General features: G+C 33.1%; 1 protein-coding gene across 3 annotated transcripts in view; it reads left to right on the plus strand.

Annotated features, from left to right (window-relative positions):
- The window catches only part of LOC116426840 (uncharacterized), a 143852-nt gene that overhangs the window by 14938 nt on the left and 105674 nt on the right, over positions 1-23240 (plus strand). The window contains exon 1 of one of the 3 annotated variants that reach the window (XM_076369122.1): positions 10901-11147. The exons of the other annotated variants lie outside the window; for them this stretch is intronic. The gene's annotated coding sequence lies outside the window, so the exon portion shown is untranslated. Of the gene's footprint in view, positions 1-10900; positions 11148-23240 lie in introns of those variants that run through there. 3 annotated transcript variants of the gene reach the window in all.

A 23240-nucleotide genomic window follows, 5' to 3' on the forward strand; every position in this document is an offset into this window, starting at 1 on the left:
ACTTTTTTCGAATAAAAGTTGAGTGTTGGTTTTGATGTACCGCACCCTTGTGAGGAATATTAGGAAATGTTTTTCTAATTTTTGAGAAATATTTGGTGAGCTACGGTTTTTGATGTGAATAAATTGTTGGATTTAAGAAATGCGGTGTGAATGTTTAGAGAATGTCAGGTAAATATTAGGGGAATGTAAAATAGACATTTGAAAAATATAAAATAGTATTTGAAAAATGTGTGTTTAATATTTTGAATAATATTAAATAGTGTCTAATAAATAGTTGATAAATATTTGAAAAAATATATTTCTTTGTAAATATAAAATAAATATTTGATAATGAATTTAAAGAAAATATTCCTTTCTAAATATAAATAGACATTTATAAAATATAAAATAGATATTTGGAAAAATTTGTATTTAATATTTAAATAATATTAAATAGCGTTTAATTTGGAAAAAAGGAAAACTAATTATATTTTTGTATTCAATATAATTAGTGAAACAAATTGTTTATAGTTTGGGGATACGTATTTTGTAATTCATATTTCTATGTAACCCATTTGAATTACATTTCTATGGTTCTGTAAATAGTTAATATTAATAGTACACAAGAATAATAACTAAATATATTTACAGGCAAGCTGCAAATAATATTGTTAACATTTCGTTAGAAAATAACGAACGTTCGCAATGAAAAATAATGTCGAGTGCGAAGGGTCGAAAATAACAGCGCAGAAGCGCCGCGAAGAAAGAGATAAATTCCTCGGAACGAGCAGTAAAAATTTTAGTTCGCGCGCTCAGTTTTTGCATCGGCGCGAACAAACGCGTAAACCGCAACGCGCCCGCCTAAGTACATTACACCGCCGCGAATCTATCACCGTGAAATATTCCTAACGGCTGCGAACACGTTGCCGCGAAACGCGTGAGAAATGTTATTGGCCATTTAGAAGAGGTGATTTCGACTCGCCGATTTTCAGCCGGCGAAAGAAGTCTGAGAGTGTGAGATCACATCTGGTGCTTGAGAATCGGATTCTTTTTTCTGTTGTTAGATTCAGTGAATTAATGATTAATAAATGAATTTAACACGGCTGGAATGTGCGTGGTTGGTTTGGCCTGTGTTATACTTGGTGCTGTAATTGTTTATAATTTCGAAAGTATTTCGAATTTTCCTATGAAATTTTCAGAGAATATTATTCAAGTACGATATTTTTTAATAGGATAGTTTTTAAGAAGTTGCTGAGATTTTTCTGATTGAAATGAGTCCAAACACGATGGGAATCGGAGTAGTTTATCGATTTCATGGAAACGAGCCTTTAGTTTTGTTGATTATGTTAAATCGGTAAAATTAGACCAATTCCCATCGTGTTTGGGCTCATTTTAATCAGAAAAATTTCAGCAATCCATCAATACTACTATTGAGAAGGTAACGTTAAAATGACTGTCATTGAAATATTTTTCATTGCAAGAGTATATTTGACGTGTGCAGCGTCGTTTTGATTTAATTTATTTCAATCTTACTTTCTCGAACGTAGTGCCAACTGATCGTTGAGATTGTTCTGGTTAATATAAGTCCAAACACGGTGGAAATCGGACTAGTTTCACCGACTCAACATAATTAACGAAATTAAAGGCTCGTTTCCATGAAATCGATAAATTAGTCCGATTTACGTCGTGTTTGGACTCATTTTAATCAGAAAAATCTCAGTAATCCAACGGTACTATATTCAAGAACGTACGGTTAAACATGCAACAAAGAAAATTTCAACTACGGCCATTTTAATCTTACCTTCTGAAATATAGTAACATCCTCTGAAATGTTCAGAGAATATTATTCAAATATAATACTTTCCAATAGGATACCTTCTAAAAAATCGGTTTTCCCGAGCCGAGAAAGTGTAAGGTCCCCTTAATATAAAATACAGAACACATGTTTATATTATTTCCTAATGCTGCAAAGTGTGTATTAGAAATAACCACAATATACTATTTACCATTTCCCTGTGACCGTCTCATACCCATCTCTTCCGCACGACGGGGATTAATTACAGTGATCAAACGCAAGAGACAGATCATCAAATTATCCTGGGAAATCAGTGAAGAAATAGAGCGAACTCATGAATATCTGTTCTCACGCGAATTCTAATGCAATAGCATCTTGTCACTGCTCGCGTAACAGGATTCAGAATTTTTCCTTATTGCGTGAGCATCGTCGACGTAGCTCACTCAATGAACCTCGTAAACCTGCGGTTTCCAACCTTTTTTGCGGCTACGCTTCCTTAAAAAAAAACTGTTTACCCGCTACGTATCTATTAATAAATATAAATAATATAGACACGTTTTAAATAATAATAACTTTATTACAAGTTTATTTATTTCCACATTTTTATTAACAATTTTAACGCCGCCCTGTATTTCAATAAATATAATAATATAGACACGTCTTAAATAATAATAACTTTATTACAAGCTTATGTATTTCTACATATTATAGTTATAAACATTAATTTTTTATTAAAAATCTTGGCGTCTCTGGTAATATTCCTCTTAGATTGGAAACCGCAGTCATAAACCGGAATTTGAATTTTTACATAATAATCGAATATTTTAAATGTTGTTTCTCGCCGAGATACAGTGGGAAATTTCCGCGTGGAAAAATCGGGAACGCTGAGAACGATGCACGATTATTATTGGGTTGTCCGGAATGTTCCTGTCGATTTTTGGTAGCTGGCGTGGCGGACAGGTCTGAATATAATGCTCGTGAATGGTGTATTTTGACGTATTCAACATTTCTGCTGATTTACGTCTAGCGTGGGTTATTCTCGATCAGTGTTTTAATCTGATCTTCATCTACGGTGGAGGGGCTACTCGGGCGTTCTTGATATTTAGTGTACCCTCCGTGGGGCGATGTTATTTTTCGTACTTTCTCCCATCTGGCGGGGCTAATTCGAAATTATGTATGTAATTATTTTCTCCTTGGTGTTACACTTCAGACCTCAGAGAATAGTTCTCTTATGTATATAAAGATGTAAATAAATTTGTTAATTACAGTAATCAGTTATTTGAATGCTATGACGCGACAATAGTCCATGTACCACCGGTGGTACATACGTCCCATGGGATAGATAAGAATGTACCGCCGGTGGTACATGCGTCCCATGGAGCAGATAACAATCTATCGTCCATGTACCACCGGTGGTACATATGTCCCATGGGATAGATAAGAATGTACCGCCGGTGGTACATGCGTCCCATGGGGCAGATAACAATCTATCGTCCATGTACCACCGGTGGTACATTATTATATATCGCATGGGACGCATGTACCACCGGTGGTACATTCTTATCTATCCCATGGGGCATATGTACCACCGGTGGTACATTCTTATCTATCCCATGGGACGTATGTACCACCGGTGGTACATCCCGTCGTGAACGTGTTAAACCTAGCAAACCACTTCCGCACTGTTCTTTCAGCTACAGCACCTTCGCCATAAACAGCGCAAATCTTGTTTGCCTTTCCGGTAAAAGAAAAGCATTAAATGCCTAAAATGCGCTTTGTTTTCTTACATATTCAAAGGTGTATAAAACTGACAAAAAGTATCGTATCGTAACCAAATTTTTTTTCAAATATGCCTGAAGTACCGTCTTTTACGATATGCGTGCGTGTCATTTGTTTTCAGTCATTCTGATATGTTCAGACCTTTTGAGTACAAAGGGTTAAGTAAATAACACTCAGATAAATAAATTAGGTAAATTATCTAAACAACACATAAATATACAAATTACGTAAATTAAGTAAATAACCTTTCCATTCAAACTTCCCTAACCTACAATAGCAAAAAATCATCACAACTCCAACACGATATCACAAGATACGAGGTTAACACCCATCCACAGATGATCACAAACGCACTACAATTCCAGGCACAACCACAACTCCACGTTACCTTTAAAGAAATCTAAACCGAATAACTCGTTCTGTTCATAGCTAGTGACGCACGTTCGGAAAAGAAAAGTCCCCGGAACGAAAAGAGAGAGAAACGTCGTTTAACACGTTCTGCACCGGACCGCTTTTTAAGCCTTTCCGTTCAGGCCGTAAGAGTCGTATACGACCCACACAATTACAAAGAAATAAAATTGAATAAACGCAATGTATATGATATTAAGATACTAATATTTTACTCCACAATAAATTTTAAAAAATTCTTCGATTTTCAATGAGAATTCATTTTCGGTCTGTACAGAAAATTCAGCGTGGGTCATTTATGACCCACACTATTACATTGAAAAAAAATATTAAATAAACACAGTATGCATGATATTAAAATACCAATATTTGACTCTTTAAAAATATATTGCAGAGTCTTTTAAAACTTTTTAAAAATTTATTGCAATGTTTACGCAATACTCGCATAGCACTCGACCGAGTATTTAAAAATCACCGGATACATTCCCTGCGCAATCTTTTCGGCGCGATCGGTGCACGCAATCGAGCCCGTAAAAGAGAACACGGCGCAGAATTTGTTCCCGGCTCGTTTGGGCGTTCGAACCGTCCAACTTATCAACATATTTCCACATGGTCGAGTGAATTAACGCTTATCTGTAACGATCGGGTTCGCTCGCAATATGGCCGCCGGCGGTTTACTCGGCCCGCGCGTTTTTCCGCGCGACCGCAGCGCGCCGCTGGCGTGTCGCGAAAGTACGGGCGCGGAAAAATGCGCGCGGACAATATCGCGCAACGTTTTATTTGCGACACGACGTTAATTTACTGTGCGCACGCGAAACAGGTATCGCCGGGACTCGTGTAATTGGAGGTTAGGTCTGCGTCGGTTAACACGTTCCGAGCTGTGAAAGTGAAGTCTCGTTGAAAATGAATTCTCATTGAGACACGAAGAATTTTTTGAAAATTTATTCTGGAGTTATTTATAAGTATTTGAATATCATGCATACTGCGTTTATTTAATTTTATTTAATTGTAATAGTGCGGGTCATAAATGACCCACCCGGAATTTTCCGTTCAGACCGAAAGTGAATCCTTAAAAGAACGAAGAATTTTTAAAAAATTTATTCTTCAGTCAAATATAGGTATTTCTGTATCATGCATACTGTGTTCATTTAATTTTACTCAGTTGTAATAGTGCGGGTCATAAATGACCCACGTGGAATTTTCCGTTCAGACCGAGAGTGAATTCTCAGTAGTTAACTGCGTGTTTGATTCTGTTTGCTCCGTAGCTCGATAATTTTCGCTTTTTACTGTTTTGTGTAGATTCTAATCTATTACGATTGATATATGCTTGTGGTGATAGTATTAATTATGTAAATAGTTAGTTTTCTGTAGGTGATTTATAATAAATGGATTATTTTTTTAAGTCAACCCTCTATAGAAATGTAAGATTATTTAACTGCTCTGCGTTGTTATTATTGGATGTTTTATTATTGCTGAATTAGATAGAATTAAATTAGTTCATTAATTAGGTAGAATTTAATTAGTTAATTTAGTAATGCAAGATGACGAATGATATTAAATAATTAATCGACTGTCGTCGCTGAGAATTTCACCGTTAAAAATAGTCGAAAGTTTTAGAATTGATACTCATGCGCCATCTTTCATGCAACGCGTTTGTTTTCAACGCGTTCAGTGCAACCTGATTTTATGTCGAATGTGAGAAATTTAAAAAATATATTAAATTGTTTAATTGTTTAATTGTTTAATTGTTTGTGATTTGTAATAAATATATAGATTATTTTTTTAATTTTAATTGTATATGTTATTTTTCTATCGATGACTTATAATAAATATTTGGATATTTACAAATATAGATTATTTTTTATCTTCCTGATCTTTTATATACATTATTTTTTTTTTTGGCGCTAATTACAATTAACCCTTCATTCCTTGAGCTTTTATGAGGGGTTAAACAAAAATATGTGGGTATTATTCTATTTAAATGTTGGCATAGTAATGAAATAAATAAGAGAATGTTAATTAGACGATTCCTATCCTATCAATTTTGTTCAAATATCTCAAACTATCAATTTAATTTTATCTTAATATTCTCAATATTTCACCAATTATTCATTTTACAATCAACTACAATTTTATTGTAGTACTTAGAAGTTTTCAAATAAATCAGTATAACGTCATACCAAACATCTTTCAAAGTCTAAAATAAATACTTGATGTATATTTAAATATTAAAAAGACTTTCAACGTCTTTTTAATATTAGATACATATGTATTCAATATTTTGTGCCACTAGGGTAGTTGCAAGTTCTAACCTATAAAACCAAGAAATGTCAGACTTCAAAGGATTGATACTAGAACTACCGAACAGTCAAATTAATTTTTCATTTTACTATAAGAATTATAACAATACATTTATTGAGATTTCAGTCGGATTGTCTCTCACCTTGCATGTTACTAAATTAATTACTTTAAAATTTCTTCAAGTAGTATTTGTATCTTTTCAATAGTTATGAAAGAAGAAATCAAAGATGGATCATTTTGACTCATGCGGTAGTTCTAGTGTTAACACTTAGCCAACCGAATTGCCTTCGTAACGCATTGCCTTTTATTTTGTTCATTTTTCTTGTTATTTAGTATGTCCTGAATTCCCATTATTTGTAATTTGTCAAATATCCTTCTTTTATAAAACGAAGTTCTCGATAAAATCATTGAAGATAATAACAGAGATTGTAGTATAGTCAAAAAAAGGAAAGAAACCATATAACTGTAACCTTTTTCATTAACTTTAACTGCCCTCGATCAACAGATTTCTGTAAAAGTCATGCTACGTAAAAGCAAGGAAAGTATTTAATAACTTGCAAATGTCCCCAGTTGAAAGCTCACTGAGTAACAAGGAAAAACCAGACAAAATAAAAGGCACTACGTTGCCAAGGAAAAAATGTGAGATCTCCCCATTCCATTTGCCAAGTGTTAAGATGTCAAGCAACGTTCAATAAAATCACTTTAATATTCGCAAAGATCTCAATGGCCAGTTCACTCCAAGAGAACCATGGTCTTATCAACGGTTTCAAGATAATACACCTAGAAACGCAACTGACTTGAAAACTCGTTAGCCAATCTGATCCCTTAAATTCGCGACGTCCATGGAAAGCTTGTGTTCATAATTTAACTGCAACGACTTCCTCCATCCACGCATGCACGGTGTGTATCTCGTCTTTGATCGGAATTCGAGGCACGGCGCAGCACCGATAAAGGGACGTCGATAAAAGAAAGACCTTGGAAAAGTTAGAAGACAATCTCTGGAAGTGGTCGTGCACGCATGCATAGTTGCACAAATGGCACAGAGCTCTAGTAGTGTTTATCAACGACTGACAGTTTATGATTTCATTGGCCGATAACAGAATGTTTATTGCAAGTGTGTAGTTATAAGTGTACAAATGTGTTTGATCTTTTTAGAAATGCAGGTATTTTATGGTGTTTTATGTTTTTAAATTATTATTATTGTGGATAATAAAGAATATATTTTAGATTTGAACAAACGTTTGATTTTGGTTTTTAGGAATTGAAGTATAAATAAATGTATTATTTGTGGAATGGCATAATTATAATCGTGAGAATAAATGGTTGTAAATTATGTACTTTTAAATTGTTTATAGTGATGATACTCAATGACGTATTGGTAGCACTTTATTTAGTTTCTTATTGTTTGGTAATTTACTTTGAAATGAATGCGAATGCGTTTGAGAAATAAGTATTAAATGTTATGTATTTTATTGGTCCATGTTGGGAATAAGGTTAAGAGATACTGGTCTAAAGCATGGAATTAAGGAGAAAAAAGTCTAAAAATGAAGGTAGAGTCCCGTTGCAAAAATGGATAGCAATTTCCGGTTTTAGATTAATCAACAATGACAAAAACGATACTAAATCACAGATACAAATATAATAACAAGTTATCTCTGAAACGTAATCCCACCATAAAACTACTATAATCCTATCAACTCTATTGCTTGCGTTCTAGACCTCAAGAAAACATTCATAATTACTGTACCATAAAAAATCCATTATCCTTAATCTAAACAAAAAGCCTTACTGTTCCACATACATTTTCCAGTATTAAACCAAAAAGTGAGTTAGAAAAATGGATCACCAAATAATATACTATCCTAAATAAAACAAGAATAGAATTCTATTTCGCCTTAATATTAAAAAATCGATATGTTAGGTCCACTAGAAAGTTCTACCTATTTTTACATAAAAAGAAAATAATTAAATAGTACATTTCCACTACATTCATTAATATTTACTGAACAATATAATTCCCATTGTTACTAACATCCAATATCCAGCAACAAAAATTTATTTATTTTATTTTCATGAAATAACTAATTTTTATAAACTCGACTGAAATCAAACAAAACATTTTAAATCCAATAAAACAATAAACCCCTCTTTTACCACCAAAAGCAATGTATATTTGTCCCTAATAATATTATGCTTAATATTATAATTAATTAATAAATAATGAATAATAATAATTAATAAATAATTTATAATTATAAACCCTTCCGTTACCACCAAAGCAATATTTTTTTCAATATAATTGTTTCCTAATAATATTACGCTCACTGAAAAGAAGTTATGTCTGCAACCCTTCCTTTACCTCTGAAAACATTAAAGCAAATTAAATTAAAAATTAAAAATTAAAAATTGAAATTAAACATTAAAATTAAAAATTAAAATTAAAAATTGAAATTAAAAATTAAAATTGAAATTAAAATTAAAAATTGAAATTAAAAATTAAAATTAAAAATTAAAAAAAAATATTATTAGGAATTAATATATATTAATTTACTTTAATATCACATCGATGACTAGGTCACTAGCAACAGAAAACTGTTCATTTACTTCATTCTAAATTCTGTTATACAGTTGTGTCAATATTACGCTCACTGAAAACAGGTTATGCCTACAAAATTCCCCAACGCCCCTATCTAGACCGCGCGCGTAGCGGTAGCGCGAATTCCCCACCGGGAAGCATAACTCAGCCACGGCCCGACCGTTTCTCTAAAAACGTATCGAACGTCCAGAAAACCGGACCGCTAGTTTCGTGCTTATCTGAAAGTCGAATCGCGCCGCGTCACGGTAGACCGAGTCCGTGTGCGCCGACGCCGCGTGCGTCACGGCGCCTCTCTGTCTCCGCGGAGCGAGTAAGCGCTACGCGCGCTTTCCGTTCTTCAGGTCCGATAGTAATCGGGTCGACAGATAGCCGACGGCCGGGAAGGACGTTGTCGTCGAATCACGTAAGGCGAAGTTGGTTCAAAGAAATTTTTATTCTATGTTGGTTGGACGTGACAATAATGCTTACAGGCGTGTACACTGGCAGAGCGACGATGGAATACTGTTTTGGCGTTGCTAGAGTCTCTTTTTTATAAGAGGGTTTCCCTGAAAAATCGGGGGAGGGGGTAAGTAGGAGAGCAGCAGGCGCGAACATGTCGTTACGCGCGAAATAGGGAAGAGGGCCTTTCCAAGGGAAGGGCGATGGAAAAGTTCCTTGGAAATCGAGGGTCGAAATGAGGGACTGCAAAGTGAATACACCACGCGACGAAGGAAATGTCAGTTGTAGGCATTTTAACTTCAGCTTCTCGAATATAATGGAAGTAGATTGCTGAGGTTGTCCTGATTGAAATGAGCCCAAACACGATGGGAATCGGACTAGATTCACGGAATTGGTGTAATTAACGAAACTAAAGGCTGGTTTTCATGGACTTACTGAAACTAGTCCGATTTGCGTCGTGTTTGGACTCATTTTAACGAGAAGAATCTCAATATTCTATTGGTACTATAATTTAGAAAGTAAAGTTAAACATGCAACGAAGAAAACTTCAGTTGCAGTCATTTTAACCTCATCTTCTTAAATATAGTGAAAGTAGATTGCTGAGATTGTCCTGATTGAAATGAGTCCAAACACGATGGCAATCGGACCAGTTTCACCGACTGAATGTAATTAACGGAATTAAAGGTTCGTTTACATGAAATCGATAAACTAGACCGATTTAAGTCGTGTTTGGACTCGTTTTAATCAGAAAAATTTCAGCAATCCATTACTACTACTACATTTGAGAAGGTAAGGTTAAACATGGAACGAAGAAAATTTCAATTGTAGTTATTTTAACCTCATCTTCTTAAATATAGTAACAGTGCATTGCTGATATATATATATGTAATGTTTTTAGCTGTAAACATGCTAGGGTCTCCTGGAGAAAAACAAAAACTTCAAAACATAAAAACAAAATAACGGTAATGTTTTTAGAATAGACAAATCATCCACAATACTTGATGAAAAAAGAGAAAATACATAAAATATGAAAAATTACAAAAAATCACTTACAAAATTATTAAGGAAAAATACTTTCTGTCTCCCCTATAGAACCCTACTCAGCATTTTAAGGGTTAACCCTTTGCACTCGAGAGGTCAGTCACCACTTGATTTGATACAGTAAACTATGAAATTGAATATTTACTATTTTAAATTAATCTTTGTACTGTTATAGTAAATATTTAAATAAAATAACTGTGTCGCTTAATTTATCTGTGAATTTTCGTTAAACTAGTTTTTATTTTTTTTTAAATTAATAATTTAAATATTAATATTTAAATTTATATCAATAATTTATATAAATTTATATTATTAATATTAATATTTATTAATAATATTAATAAATTAGTTATTTTAAATTAATCTTTGTATTGCTATAGAAAATATTTAAATAAAATAACTGTTCCTTAATTTATCTACGAATTATCGTTAAACTAGTTTCAAACAATATCTATATCTCATTAAAAAATTTTGAATATTTCCAGTGAAAACTGGTCGTATCGTCGGATTATTATTTTTATTATGAATTTCGTGAACCGGTCGGCACGTGTTTGTTGTTCGACGTCGTTTATAGGTTATGTAAGCGGACGAGAAAGTCGAAAAGTGGTCGTTTCGCCTTGTCGATACCGAAACGAGGTGTCGCTTGGAAACGACTGAGTTTAACGCGCACTGATCGAGTTGATACTTCCTGCACCGTGAACGGGATTCGTTTTTCTAATTGTTTAGACAAGAGGAAGTGCGGTGGAATCAGTGGCGTGAAGTGATTGGAAGAATTTGTGGATGGTTGTTTTCGAGTGATTGGGTTTGAGGGTTGGTTTTAATGTAGTTTTGTTTAAAATTATTTAAGCAGAATTTTTTACTTAAAATTATTTAAGAAAAACTTTTATCTTAACATTACTTAAATGGAATTTTTATCTTAAAATTATTTAAGTAGAATTTCTTATTTAAAATTATTTTCAAAGTTTAATTATCTTTCCTCAACTAAATTTTAGATGTTTCTCTTTTGGATTGATTGGTTATGTTCATGGGTTGATGTTGGTTCTAACCTATTTCTACCAAAAGTGTCAAAAGACGACTTCAATTTTTAACTTAAAAATTTTTTCTAAGTTTAGTCGTATATTGTAAATTGATTTTTCCACTTTTCCAATAATAATTATAAAATTAACTATAAATGCCCAAAATTTAATTGGGGAAAAGTGATTAAACTGAGAAAATAATTTTAAGTTAAAATTTCGAAAAGTATTTTTTCATATCTTCGGTAAGAATAGTATTAAACATTAATATCACTGTGTAACACACTGACCCCCTATTTATACGATATTTCTTTTCAAGGAGAAATTATAACCTAATTTACGCGATATCAATTTACGCGATCTGATTTAGTGACACGGAAGACTGACTTTCACTTTCTGTAATGAGCTGCTTATTGGTCAAATCAATTAACCCCATTTTTAGAAATTTTTAAAATTTTAATATTTTATATATATATTTATTTACTTAATAAATATATTTAATAATATATTTCTTTTATTCCAGAAATAGAATCTATTTTTTTAAATTTCAGAATAATACAATAATTTTATAGTTTCATAATATTCAGGAATAAAATCTATTTTTTTATTTTTAGAAATTGAATCTATCTTTTAAATTTCAGAAATAGAATCTATTTTCTTTAATTTTAGAAATTGAATCTATTTTTTTTTTAATTTCAGAATAATAAAATAATTTTTTAATTTCATAATATTCAGAATCTATCTTTTTAAATTTCAGAAATAGAATCTATTATTTTAAATTTCAGAAACAGAATCTGTTTTTTAAAATTTCAGAAACAGAATCTACTTTTATAAATAGACTTTTCAGAAACCAGCAAACAAAGTTAACGCCTTTTCACTAATCTTTTTCCGTTCTCTGGCGTGCCTGATTTAAACTGTACCGTGTATTCCAGTCGCGCGTGACTTTCAAGCCGTTCGAGATTGTCCTTGTCCTTGGGCAAGTATGCGATACAGCGTGACGGGTTCGAGTTCAAGAAATGATAGCGGCCGCGTTTATGTAGCGCCTCACGTAACACACTTATCAATTCCGTGATTCTCCGCGTTTTCGAATGGGAACAATGGGTCTGCTTGTGTACGGAAAAATCAGTGATGTCGTTTGAGGTTAAATTCCAGTTACGATTCATTTACTCTTTAACTCTTTTAACCCATTAAGTCCTAGGAAATTTGTTTTCGGGTAATAATTAATAGATCTGACCGTTGATAATTTGTCGTATAATTACTATTATTATATTGTATAGGTAATGTTATATAATAATTTGTTGCATATTATTATCATCGTGATATTCCATAGTCAATTTTATATAATAATCTGTTGCATATTATTATTATCATCATCATCATCATCATCATCATTATCATTATTATTATTATTATATTGTATAATCAATTTCATATGGGTAATTTTTTATTAAGTCCCATGAAATTTTTTTTTGAATTTTTCGATGAAATTTTGTGTTTCGAGTAATGAGTGTCCATGTTATTTTGGAAAAATAGTGCAAAAATCTGACATATTCGATATACTATATATAGCAGTGGCATATTCATGGATCACCTAATGTAATTGTTTATAACATTGTTTATATTCAATGTTAGTGCATATAAATGGAGTTCCATTATTCTGGAAACATTTATTTTGTAATTCCAAGTTGTAAAAATTTTCACTTTGTTATTTCAAATTTTATAAATAATTTCTCGCGGCAGTGCAATCGTAGACCATTTTGTAAATTTTCAAAAGCTTAAATGAAGTATGAATTTTACTTGGAAATAATGTCTGATTCAATTTATTCATTCTAAATACGAACTCATATTTATTCTAATCGTTAGATACATTATTTATTAACAAATAAATTGTCTATAACAGTTTAGAGTAAGTGGTCTATTAATAGATCACTGAGACTTAATGGGTTAAATTAATTATAATAAAAATAAAAATATTTAAGGTTATAGTGTAACGTAAAAATTATGATAGTAAGTAATTAATAACATTTCCTCTTTATCTTTGCTAGGAAAAGTGTTTTATAAAACATTTTCTTTATTTCACAATTATTGATATGTTAATCGTTAAATATTCAAAATGATTTGAAAAATGAATAGCTTCACTTCAATACGATAATCAAAATGGAGAAACCAACAATAAAATCTACTGTCACAATTTTTATAAGGATTATGGTGGTAATTATACATTATCATACAATTATACAATTAAAAAAGTGTTAGAATTCGATGTATAATTGTTTTAACCAATGCAAGGTTTGATATATTGTATGATGTTGGTTGTGTATGTGACTTTTGTGTTTGTATAGCAATATGATCTTCATTCAGGCAAAACATGTTAAATATATTCCTCAATTAAATATGTTATATAGTAATATATAAGTGTATGTAGTAAAATATTTTGTTCCATCATACTCCTTACAAAAATTGTAACAATTTTTTCTTGGTTTCTTCATATGTTGATTATAGTATTAGTATAGAAATAAGAAAACTAAAATCTGTCATTTTGACCAGTGCGCTGTTCTAGTGTTAACTTCATATCAGTTCCATAAATTTAGTTCTATTGTAAAACGTGTAATTGCATTTAATTTAGTTTTATTATATTTATATTTAAGTATATTTAGTTTTGTGTACATTTAAAGTTAAAAACTTTCTCCCCCGACATTGAATCAAAGTGATCTTATTCTAAAATTATGCTTCTCATTAAACAATTATTATTAAAACTAAAATAGTAGTGACAATCGAATAAAATTCTAAGAAAATCATGTTCCTAATTCACTTTCAACATGAATCATTATGCAGAACGTACAGTTGCAAGCGATTATTCTCCATGCGTCACACTTAGAGATCTCAGAAGGTCAGTTGATGTTGAATTCCCATGATCAATGAAAACAAGAGTAAAATGCCACGTAACAAGAAGTCTACGCATGTTTTATAAAAAGGTTATGACAGACATATATATATGTATATATATATATATATGGTAAGACAATAAAATTCTTTAATTCACAATTAACGTAATGCAATCATGAAAGAAGATAATGAACGTTCACGTTAATTATTTATATAAGGTATGTTTTATTACATTTCTTTAAAAGGATTAACTGGAATGAATAAAGCGCTGTAATCCAGAAAATTACCATTTTATGGTATCAACTGATATACAGAGAAACCCAAAGGAATATAAACTTTAATAAGTACAGTATCACAGACACTTTAAAATCCAAGTATGGAGACAGACCTTATTACAATTTTTTATCGAACCATTTTATTGACTTTCTGTTTTATAATAATATTAATCTCATGTCCATCAGAGTAAAATACTGCATTATTATTATTACATCGTGTTTGGACTCATTTCAATCAGAAAAACTTCAGTAGTTCACTGGCATTACATTTAAGAAGATGAGGTTAAAATTACTGCAATTGAAATTTTCTTCGTTGCATATTTAACCTTATCTCCTCAATCGCAGTTGCAATGGAATATTGAGATTTTTCTCGTTAAAATGAGTCCAAACACGACGTGAATCGGACTGCTTTATCGATTCGATGAAAACCCACCTTTAATTACGTTAATTACATTCACTCGGTAAAACTAGTTCGATTCCCATCGTGTTTGGACTCATTTTAATCAGAATAATCTCAGCAACTCACTGGCACCATATTTCAGAAGATAGAGTTACAATTACTGCAATTGAAATTTTCTTCGTTTCATGTTTAACTTTACTTTCTAAATTATAGTACTGATGCAATGTCGAGATTCTTCTGATTAAAATGAGTCCAAACACGACGTGAATCGGTCTAGTTTATCGATTTCATGAAAACGAGCCTTTAATTCCGTTAATTACATCAATTCAGTAAATCTAGCCCGATTCCCATCGTGTTTGGGCTCATTTTAATCAGGACAATCTCAACAACGCACTGCCACTACATTTGAGAAGATAACGTTAAAATTACTGCAATTGAAATTTTCTTCGTTGTATGTTTGTGTCCAACGTGTGCCGCATCACTTTGAAGTTCCGAGTTTCGACCCTCGATTCTCACCGAACAGTGCCTCTCCCGTTTCCACTCACTATATCGATTCTCTGCTTTTTTCAATGCTCGAATCAATCCTACTATGAAATAGCTTCCTCCTGTGCCGTCTGCTCGCCTAAATTTCACTGCAGGTACCCGAAATAGTAAAATTTAAGCGAGCCTTGCCGTACTTATTCCCCTTTGCATGGATGAAACTTACGCAGCCAGGCGAATTGACATTGAACACGAGGAAAAGGAGAATCATTTCTTCCTCCAGTCACGTGGTGAAAGGTTCCCGGAAAATATCCATTCGAACGATGAATATTTAAGTGTGTGTTTCTTTAAACACCTTTCACTGCGCGAATCGAGTCAGATATAATTCTCATTTTCCGTTCAATGTCAATCCTCAGGAAAGAATAAGATTATTCGCTCGAATGAGTCACAATCGACTCAGTTCTCAGTTATAATGCAACCTAAGAACCATGGAACTTGGCACTCGTGACGTCATAGGGCGGACACAGAGGGAACTCAGATTAACCTCCAAGTACCTGCCACGAAGGCTTACCATCGAGGGCCCCCATGGGCGAAGGACTAAGATTAAGCTTAGTCAGCTGAGGCCGTAGCCTTACCAGCGTTGCTTTCCGGGGATGACGAGTCCCACGGAAGTAGACTGTCGGTAGCGCCAAGTTACCTTTCCAAAAACTCTACCAGATTTCCTGTCTGGTCCAGGAGCAGGTGGGACGCTGCTCACGCGCCGAGACCCTCGAAAGGTCTCTGCCCAGCATGTAGGCTTCGACCACTGCCACTACGAATCCAACACCAATTGTCCGGCCGAGGGGACAAGGGGACAAGCACCCTTCGTACGCCCTCGTGGGCAACCGGAGCGCCCGTAGTACCAATCCGATCGCAGGTCTATTGGTAGGACCTGTCCGGCTTCTTACATACATGAATAAGCTGTGCCTGCCATATCGAGGTGTCTCGTCCACACCAAGGGCTGGTTAGACCCTAGCTAAGGACCCCGGGATCGCCACACGGCCCCTGGGGGAATAGGGCGGACACAGTCGCTACGAGAAATCCAATGGCGAGTGTGGAAGCGGCTCTCCCCACTCTGTCGCGCGACTCGATTGGTGGGCGTCAGCGCCTCGGCCAATCAGGCGTGCGACAAAGAGTCTGACCATTTAGACGAGAGTGCCAGGTTAGGTGCAATGGACGGTAATTGTCATGGTTGTATATGTGGGGGTTGAAATATGGGGTAAAAGGGAAAAGGAAAGGGAAAATAAAAGAAGTCTGCTTAACCCTTTGTAGGTTGGCATATATAGATGTCACTTTTATTACAACTTTTCAATTCGTCAATTGGTCAATCTGGCAATTCGTTAATATGTCAACTTTTCAATTTGTCAAATTACAGGGACTCTGTTCACCATTTTGATCCTTGTGGCGCTGCAGGAACGGTTGGTGGCACAAATAGGTGCCACCATAAAATAAGGAATCTAGGAAAATTTCGAAAATGAATTCTCAATAATAATTGTTTTTTAAAGTATTTCCAATATGTATACAGTAGGGAATATGAATTATCATCAAAAAAATAATTTGCCCTATAAAGGGTTAAATACTATTAAATCAAATATTTGTTATTTATTATTTTATACTATTTTAATAGGTCGTACAACTTTTCATTCTATATTCACTAAATAGTGAATACTATTAAAAGAAATATTATTTCACACTGATTTAATGACTCATTAGGGAAAAAAGGGAAAAAGGGAAGAAAATGGGGAAAAAGGGAAAAAAGGGAAAAAAGGGAAAAAAGGGAAAAAAGGGAAAAAAGGGAAAAAAGGGAAAAAAGGGAAAAAAGGGAAAAGGAAATAACAGAGAAAAATAGAAATGGTAAAAAAGGTTAGGTACCCCAAACACACAACACTCCCAAACCGAAAACCCCATCACTCCATCAATCAGTTGCACCACGCACAGAGTGTCCAACTAACAACGCCAAAGCGTCCGAAAATATTCGCAATGCCGTCCGATTCAGACATCCCACTTAACCGTGCATCTCGCACACCCGCCCGCGGCTGGAATTTAACCCGGTAACGAGCCGGTGAGTTTTCATGGTCTCCACCTCGATCCTCGCGCGCGGCCTCGATCCGCTATCAGCCCGGTCACCGGCGCGTCCATTCCTGCCGACCGACATTCGGCGCACTTCAATGCAGCCCCTGGAAAATCTCGTCTCGTATTCACCGTGAATCACCTCGGACGTTCTCGCTGCGCGCGCACCCTCTAGCCCTCTGCGATCGTACTAACCCTTTGCAATATTTTTCATTACATTCATTATTTTCATTATTTTTCATTACATTCATTATTTTCATTATTTTCATTATTTTCATTATTTTCATTATTTTCATTACTTTCATTATTTTCATTATTTTAATATTTTCATTACATTCATTATTTTAATATTTTTAAATATTAATTATACTATGTGCAACTTATATAAAACATCTTGTCTAAATTAAGGGTTAGAATTAATTTATTGCTAATTTATCAATTCGACAATTTGTCAATCTGTCAATTTTTCAATATGTAAATTTGTTAATTTGTCTATTTGTCAATTTGTCAATATGTCAATTATTCAACTTTTCAATTTGTCAATTTTTCAACTTTTTAATTTTTCAATTTGTCAATTATTCAACTTTTCAAGTTGTCAAATTTTCAATTTATCAACTTTTCAATTCCTCAAATTTTCAATTCGTCAATTCGCCAATTTGTCAATTCGTCAATTTTTCAACTTTTCAATTTTTCAATTTGTCAACTTTTCACTTTATCAACTTTTCAATTCGTCAATTCGCCAATTTGTCAATTCGTCAACTTTTCAATTTTTCAATTTGTCACCTTTCAATTTTTCAATTTGTCATTTTTATAGTTTTACTAATTCTGTTAATTTTTCAGTTCCTATAAAAATTATATTACGACTGTAACGGTAAAAAATCTTTGACCACCAAGAATAGACGTAACCACAAAGTCCCAGCCGTTGTCGTCCTTTTCGCATTTCACCCCCGTCCAGGTCAATTCACCTCGGCAGTCCGGGCTCTAATTAAACCGGCGCGAGAAACAAAACTCGACGTTCCCCGTCGTCGGTGTACTGTTTTAGAATGGACGCTTGTCGCACTTGTAACTCGTCGCCGCTATAAATACAGCTATAAATACTTCGAAACTAATTTCGTATTTTACTGCTTGCCGACTTTTACGATTTATACTAGACGCGATCATCCGTTCGATTCTCGCTCGTCGCAGCGCCTTCTGTCACGTCACTAATAACAAGATAACATAAGATATAGACCCCACTCATGTATTCTTTCTATGTCGTCGAATCACGTAAGACGACGTTGGTTCAAAGAAACTTTTATTCTGCTGGTTGGACATCAGTAATGCTTACAGGCGTGTACACTGGCAGAGCGACGATGGAATACTGTTTTGGTGTTGCTCGAGTCCCTTTTTTGTAAGAGGGTTTCACTGGAAAAATCGGGGGTGGAGGCAAGTAGGAGAGCAGCAGGCGCGAACATGTGATTACGCGGGAAATGGGGAAGAGGGCCTTTCCGAGGGAAGGGCGATGGAAAAGTTCCTTGGAAATCGAGGGTCGAAATGAGGGACTGCAAAGTGAATACAAACACGCGACAAAGGAAATATCAGTTGTAAGCGTTTTAACTTTAGCTTCTCGAATATAGTGGAAGTGGATTGCTCGGGTTGTCCTGATTGAAATGAGCCCACACACGGTGGGAATCGGACTAGATTTACGGAATTGATGTAATTAACGAAGCTAAAGGCTGGTTTTCATGAAAGTGGTGAACTAGTCCGATTTGCGTCGTGTTTGGACTCATTTTAATCAGAAAAATTTCAGCAATCCATTGATAGTACATTTGAGAAGCTAAGGTTAAACATGCAACGAAGAAAATTTCAATTGTGGTCACTTTAACCTGACCTCAATTATAGTACTGATTGATTCCTGAGATTCTTCTCGTTAAAATGAGTACAAACACGATGGAAATCGGACTAGTTTATCGATCCCATGAAAACGAGCCTTTAATTCCGTTAATTACATCAATTCAGTAAATCTAGTTCGATTCCCACCGTGTTTGAACTCATTTTAATCAGGACAATCTCAGCGACACACTGGCACTATCTTTGACAACGTTAAATAAAATAACATGTCATTACGCAAGAAATGGGAAAGAGGGCCTTTTTAAGGGACGATTGGATATGTGAAAAAGTGAAAAGGCCCGGATGCAGAAATATTGGTGTCACATAAGGAATGAGAAAATTCGCTTTAGAGAAAAAAAAGGTGTAGGTCTGGATACATAAAGTACTAGCCAATAGCGAACCGTGGCTTGGGAAAAGGGTTTGAGACCAAGGGTTAATTGGTCAATAAATAAAATAAAACACATTGAATACGTGGATATATATTGATTTCTATATCCTTCTGTCGACAATTAATATTAGTAATACACAAAAACAATAACTAAATATATTGCTATACTAATCGATTACTATAATACTAATCTATATATCGATTTCTACATCATAAGAAATACACTTGATACGTATCCTTCTGTAAATAATTAACATTAATAATACACAAAAACAATAACTAGATATATAACTATACTAATCGTTACAAAAAAAACAATAATTAAATATATTACTATACTAATCGATATATATCAATCCCTATATCCTTCTTTAAACAACTAACATTAATATTACATAAAAACAATAACTAAATTCCTACAAACTGAAAAACAATAACTAAATTCCTACAAACTGAAAAACAATAACTAAATTCCTACAAATTGAAAAACAATAACTAAATTCCTACAAACTGAAAAACAATAATTAAATTCCTACAAACTCAAAAACAATAACTAAATTGCTAAAACTCAAAAAAAAATAACTAAATCCCTACAAACTCAAAAACAATAACTAAATTGTTAAAACTCAAAAAAAATAACTAAATTCCTACAAACTCAAAAAGAATAACTAAATTCCTAAAACTCAAAAAAAAAAATAACTAAATTCCTACAGACTCTACCATACTCACAACCAAAAACAAGCTCACCCTTTAAATTCCTCGACTCCCAGTACACAAACCAATTTTCAATAATATGTAAATTTTTGATCAGCTGAACTAATGGGACCACTGACTCACCGCGGTAATAGTTATTCCGTTTCTCGGTAGACAATTATTTATGGGTAGGCGTGCACGTTCGCGGGGCGTTATTAACGCCAACATGGTGTAAATTAAGATACTCGTGCATAAACCCTCGATTTAAAGACTTCTGGCTAACGTATATACACATTGCTTCTTACGAGCGACTTTTCCCCTAAGAAGATGTAATCTCTTGTGCATCATAAATTGGATCGCCTCGTGTCTTACTATTGGCTCGGCAACAAGGTACTTTCGGTTTGCACGAATAGATAGCGTTATGTTCGTTTCGTTATTCCTCTGTCAGTGTTAGAATTTGTTTCTTTTGAGGTTATTGACACTTTCAGGTTATTATAGAAATAAGTTCCATGTAATTTTATTTATAACTGTAATTTTGTTTAGAATAGTGTTAAATTTGTTTTGTTATTTTCCTGTCAATGTTATAATTTGTTGCTTTTGAAGTGGTTGACACTTTTACTATAGAAACAAATTCCATGTAATTTTGTTTACAATGGGTAGTGTTATGTTTGTTTTGTTATTCTTCTGTCAATATTATTATTATTATTATATATATATATAAACAATGTTATGAACAATTACATTAGATGATCTATGAATATGCCACTGCTACATATAGTATATCGAAAATGTCAGATTTTTTCTACTATTTTCAAAAAACAAATTTCATTGGAAAATTAAAAAAAAAATTTTATCCGACTTAATGTGTAAAAATTGCTCATTTGAAATTGATTATACAATATAATAATAATAATAATGATAATGTTGATAATGATGATGATAATGATGATGGTAATGATGATGATAATGATGATGATGTTGATGATGATGATGATGACGATGACGATGATGATGATGATAATGATGATGTTGATGATGATGTTGATGATGATGTTGATGATGATGACGATGATGATGATGATGATGATGATAATGATGATGATAATGATGGTAATAATGATAATAATATGCAACAGATTATTATATAAAATTGACTATGGAATATCACGATGATAATAATATGCAACAAATTATTATATAACATTATCTATACAATATAAACGGTAATATACGACAAATTATTACCGGTCAGATCTATCAATTATTACTCGAAATTCAAAAAACAAATTTCACGATACTCAATGGGTTAATCAACGAACGTGAAACGAAAGTTGCTCGATCGAACGGGACACACGCTCGCGTCGTGGTTTTTCACTGTAACAGATTTCCTCGGATTGTCAGCGTTCCCAAGATTGAGTCATCGTCACAGCCGGCGAGGTTATGTAAGGATGAAATTACCGACCGAGGGTGAAAAATGTATTAGAGACATCGGCCGCGCGCTGCCCGGGGATAGGACTGAAATTTCATACGAGATACCTTCCGACGCTGTGTTAATGAGGATAGCCATCATCGGGCGCAGATTCGTGTTTCGAGTGTTGGATTTATGGAGCTTCGTGTGTCAGCTTGGATAGGCTCGAATTATGGATGATACTTTGTGTGTTCTTAAGTGTGTTCGACCTTGAAATTGTAGATGATGATTTGTGTACAAGAAATTTTGTGTTACATTATTGTGTTATATTATTTGATTTATATATATTGTTTGTTAAATATTGTGCTAAATTATTTGTTTTATATATATCATTTGTTAAATATTGTGTTTTATATATATTTCTTAAGTATTGTGTTAAATAATTTGATTTATATTATTATATTTTATTCATGTTTTGTTTTATGATTGAGTTGTTTTATTATTATAATTATATGTGCCTATTTAGAGATACATTTGATGTTCAATTATATTTTGATAACTATATATTGCAGTAATTATTTATTACGATAACTATATATTTTACTAATTATTTATTTTATGATTGAGTACAACTTTGGTGTTTCTTGCAAGTTCTGAAATAAGTTAGCACATTGCTACAGCTCACTACAAAGTAACAATTTGTACAAAATATTCTCAGTAATTTTACTAATCCTAAGAAATACTTATCAACATTGATTTATTTTAATTATCTAAAATATTTATTTTACAGCAAGTTGACATAGAATATGCCTAAAATATTCATCTTAGTTTCAATAAATTGTTAATAACAAAGTAGTTAAAGAAATCATAGGGCAAGGGGTTAATTGTTAAAGTAATAATATTATAATATTCTTATGGTAATGCTATTTCCCATTGTTTATAAAAGAAGAGTAATGATAAAGTAACAATTTGTACAATATATTCTCAATTTTACAAGTCTGAATACTAATTAACATTGATTAATTTTAAGGTTAGAAAATAGCTGTGCCACCATGCTCACGTGAATGTGTCATTTGTTAAAATAATTATATTATAAAACAACAACAAAAACAACAGAAACAACAAAAACAGAAAAGTAACAACTTAAACAACAAAAATAACAAAGTAACAATTTAAACAATAAAAACAATAGAAACAACAAAGTAACAATTTAAACAACAAAAACAACAGAAACGACAAAAATAGCAACGTTACAATTTAAACAACAAAAACAACAGAAACGATAAAAACAGCAAGTTAACAATTGAAACAACAAAAACAACAAAGCAACAATCTAAACAACATACTCCCAATTCCACAATTCCAAACACAAGCGAAGCTCA

The sequence above is a fragment of the Nomia melanderi genome, chromosome 1, assembly GCF_051020985.1.
Source record: "Nomia melanderi isolate GNS246 chromosome 1, iyNomMela1, whole genome shotgun sequence".
NCBI classification, from domain to species: domain Eukaryota; kingdom Metazoa; phylum Arthropoda; class Insecta; order Hymenoptera; family Halictidae; genus Nomia; species Nomia melanderi.